Raw genomic sequence first — 4,295 nt, 5'->3', positions numbered from 1 at the left:
CTTGAAAGCTTTTGAGTGGTTGTTGACCTGAGATAGACATTTTCCAAGTAGCTGCAAACATCAAGCAAAAGTTGAGAGATGACCAGATTGCTAAACAAAAATATGTTTTTCTGAGTCATTTTATGGAAGACATTGAGGGAGAAAGAGAGATTGCCAAAGTACTAGTAACAATCACATGTCTTGGAACAGAAGAGTTAGTTCCAAAACCTACACAAGAGTTGAATCTGGTCACGCAAGATCACCCAACAATGGTAGTGGTAATTGCCAATCTATCTACTGAGAGCAACTTGGACTAACAAGGGATCTATTTGTCAGGTATAAGGATGCGCTTGCATGGAGTTACAGACATTTGAGAGGAGTTACAGAGATTTGAGAGGAGTTCCTCTTAAACTATGTTAGCATAAGATACCTTTAGTTCCAGATGAGCTAAGCCAATCGAATCTCTGTTCAATTTTGGTGGACCAATTGCATCATGTGCCACCACGTGGCATGATTAATGTTAAGGTCTCATTAATGCCGAAAAGTAAGGGAGACTCATGCAATTACTGATTTGATGGGAGCTGCATTCATAGATTCTGACTGGCTACAATTGATCAAAAGCTCCTCTTTGGCATTTGCTAAATCCAATAATTATGGGAGCAATTGATTTGATAGCTCATCATCATTAGGATCTCCATCCTTATCAAAACAAATTGCAAATTCGGTATACTCATTCATTTATCATCTTCATTGTCTCCAATATCCATCTCTAAGCTCTTTTGTGCTTTCATTTTTTACACTTCTGTTCATTCCTTTAAGCTTCCTATCACCGTCAAGCCAAACTTATTCGCCTATAACTCCCCTCACAGCCTTCTTTTTCTGTATCTAGCTTCATCATTTTCATCGTGATGGCAGACCATCAAGCGCAATAGAAGAGGAAGGACAACTCGATGCATTTTCAGACGATGTTCTTGCGGGCATCCTTGCATCGAATTGGATCCTAAAATTTCTCCACTTCCATGGAAAGATGTCTATGACGAGGAGTTGGCAAAAGAGATTCTAGAGTCACATGATAAGGACGACCATAGCCTTGTCATCAACAAAACTCATGTCTAGATTACTTTTGAGCTCCTGATGAAGAAGGCATTTTGGATGAAGTAGCAGTCCGACCCCAAGAAACTAGTAGTAGATGCTAGATGTTGTGATGCATTCTTTGAGGCAGGCACCTATTTATCCTCACAGGGCTATCTTATTAGCAAATCACAGGATGAAGGGCTGAAGATGACCTGTCGGTTTTTGTCTGAGTTCATCGGCCTCAAAAAGAGCAAAGTATATGCGTCCCGACAATACTTGGCCTGAGTAATCACGGAAGTGGAGGATCAGCTCCCTGTGGACTAGTTTATAATTTTTCAAAAGGCTTTTGAAAACCAGCTCCAAGCCATCAGGCCTTCTCCAGGTGCCCGATGAACATCCCAGCAACCTACCTCACAAACAACCACCCAATCGTGATGGAGCTGATGACCAAATGGGTGGGCTCAAATAGTCGATTCCAAGTGAGCAAGCAGGAACCTCAGGCCAATATTCCTCGTCCAAGGGGGGGACCTCACTGACAAAGGGGCCAGAAGGGGTTACGGCCCAAATTTTACTAATGATGCACTCAAGTCCGGTAACATATACCAGGCAAGCAATGCACACAGATTGCAGTTCTGATGTGTCAATGTAGATCCGAGTTTTGGTATAGGTGGCAAATAAAGAGGTACAAACATGGCAGATCGTAGATGCTCAAACGATTTTGCCAAATGAAGGCCTCCCAATGACCGTGGCTACCATGGAAAATTTGTGGTTTTTTTTTGTAGGGAGGAGAGGACCATTGGTTACAGGGTTTATCAGCAGCCAGGAGTAGATGACATGTTTACTACACCCTCTATGCACCAAGAAATTTTGGAGACTGTACAGCCTATTCTCTCTCTCTCTCTCGGTTCAAGGGTTAGAAGGAGGATCCAAGGTTCAGGGTAGAGTACATGGTGGAGAACTCATCTCCCTCGTAGATCATGGAGGTCAAGGGTTGAGAAACAAAGGGTATAGAGGGAGCATAGGAGTGGGAGAGGAAGAAGGTATAAGAACATGGGAGGAAAGGATAGAAAAGAGAAGGGAGGAGGAGGGAGGAGGAGGAGAGGGAGAGGATGGCTGGACACTTGAAGACAATTCCTTGGAATACCAAAGTAGAACTCAACACAATGCCCCAAAGAGTCTGGGCTTCATTCCATTATGGGGTATTTATACAAGTTGCAGAGCTTCTCTCTCTGCATGTAGGAATTGTAAGACATTCTCTCTCTACATGTAGAACTTGCATATAGAAGTTGCATGTAGGAGTTGCATGTTGCATGAAGGAGTTGCATGTAAAACTCGCAGGTTGCATGTTGCATGTTGAACTCGCATGTAGGAATCACATGTAGGACTTGCATGTAGAACATGCATTTAGGAGTTGCAAGTAGAACTTGCATGTTGAGGATTCCTAAGAGAGATTAATTCTAGCCTTATGCAAGTACAAGAGGAGCTTTGCCGCTACTCTACACACACATTTTGTGCTACTTAAGTCCATGTTGGCATAAAGACAACATACTCCTGGATCCATTTTATTACCTGCCCTCGGGTTATGGCTTATTGTGATCATGGAGTTGGGATGCCATGCGTGTAATCCAGTGGCTGTGGAACTTGTGTGGTGACAATCAATCCTGCTATAAAGCCTTGGCACCGTACAATTTTTGCTCAGTTTCCAGGTAGCATGTATCCCACCATTTGTTTGAACAGAGATATGTGGTGTGCTTCTAGAAAGATAACTCTTTGATAAAGTTGGCTTGTAATCTGAGCATTCGATCCGTTCATAGGGATTGAAACTGAGTGGAGGCAAATGGCAGTTGATGTGGTTGGGAACCTCCATAATGTATTCCAATGTTTTGCAAAAGATAGCACTTTGGCGAAGGAAGCGGTCAATGTTGCCGCGCATTATTTGCTCATGTTGTTGAAGTGCTCGGATCAGTGTGCCTTGGATATTCCATTCTACACCAGAGTATGGCTCGATCATTGGCCAATTTATGGTGTGATCTTCACTCAAAGTGTGTATGTTGGCTTCCCATCTGTGACATCATGGAACTGCATAGAATTTGGGATGGGTTCTGAGACATGGAGGTGCACGCAGGTACTCTTTCAAGAAGATTCCATCAAAGAGCTTGGGATGGCACCAATCAAGTTGGGGGTCCAACCTGCTTACCCAATCTTCACTAATTTGACGCTGACGAAGGTTGGTAGGGAAGTTGTCCAGGGTCCATCCACCTCGAGTTTTCGTATCAGGATATTTTCTCCAAAATTCCTTGATGGGGTTACTCGGAAGTGGTATCACATTAAAATCATACCCATCATTGGAATTTGGCATGGGAGTGCGAATTGGATTATTCGGATCCTGATATTCAAAATCAAATATTGGGTCATTTTTTGTTGATGGCAGCACAAGTAGTGTCGGAGGTGATGATGGGGCAGGGAGGGAATCTGGGGACATGGGGGAGAAATATGAAAGAGTGTTAGTTGTGGATCTAATCCTAACTAAGGAAGACTTGGGTTTCCCAAATCTTCATTTTTTTCGGGGATGGCTTGCGTGTTGTAGTAGTAGCGCTTCATTCGGCTTCCATTTATGGTTGTGTTGAATTGGACTCCATCCAATGTTTCTAGCAACACAGCTTCGATGGGATTCATTTTTCTTACTTGGTAGGGTCCTTGACCTAAATACTTGAGTTTTTCCTTGTGTCCTTTAGCATTGTATAACAAGACCAAGTCACCTTCCTTGATGTCTTTGGCTTTAAGATTCTTGTCAAAACCATGCCTTTCTTCTACATTTTTTTGTTGTCATGGCATGGTAGGTGACTAATCTTGTCTCTTTATGCTTCTCCCATTGATAGAGTCTTTGTTTCAACGATGCATGATCTCCCATGCATTCATGTACTACTATGTGTAGGCTTGGTATTACAAATTCTAGTGGGACCATAGCTTCAAGGCCATACACAAATTGAAAAGGTGTATTCCCTGTACTGACTTTGAGTGTGGTTTAGTATGCCCATAAGGTTGCATTTAGTTTCTCTACCCAATCAGAATGTTGTGGTTCTACTACCTTGGTGAGGATAATGCATAATATTTTGTTGGTGGATTCGGCTTGTCCATTCCCTTGGGGGTAGTAGGGTGTGTTACCATAAAGCTAGAAAAGAGTTCTTGGATTACCTCATTTACAAAATGTGTGCCTCTACCCGACACAATTTTAATGGGGC

Source organism: Dipteris shenzhenensis, chromosome 25 (genome assembly GCF_047967505.1).
Source record: "Dipteris shenzhenensis isolate YYH24624 ecotype China chromosome 25, Dip_SZ_1.0, whole genome shotgun sequence".
In the NCBI taxonomy this organism is placed as follows: Eukaryota; Viridiplantae; Streptophyta; class Polypodiopsida; order Gleicheniales; family Dipteridaceae; genus Dipteris; species Dipteris shenzhenensis.
Note: the sequence above shows the minus strand (reverse complement) of the source record.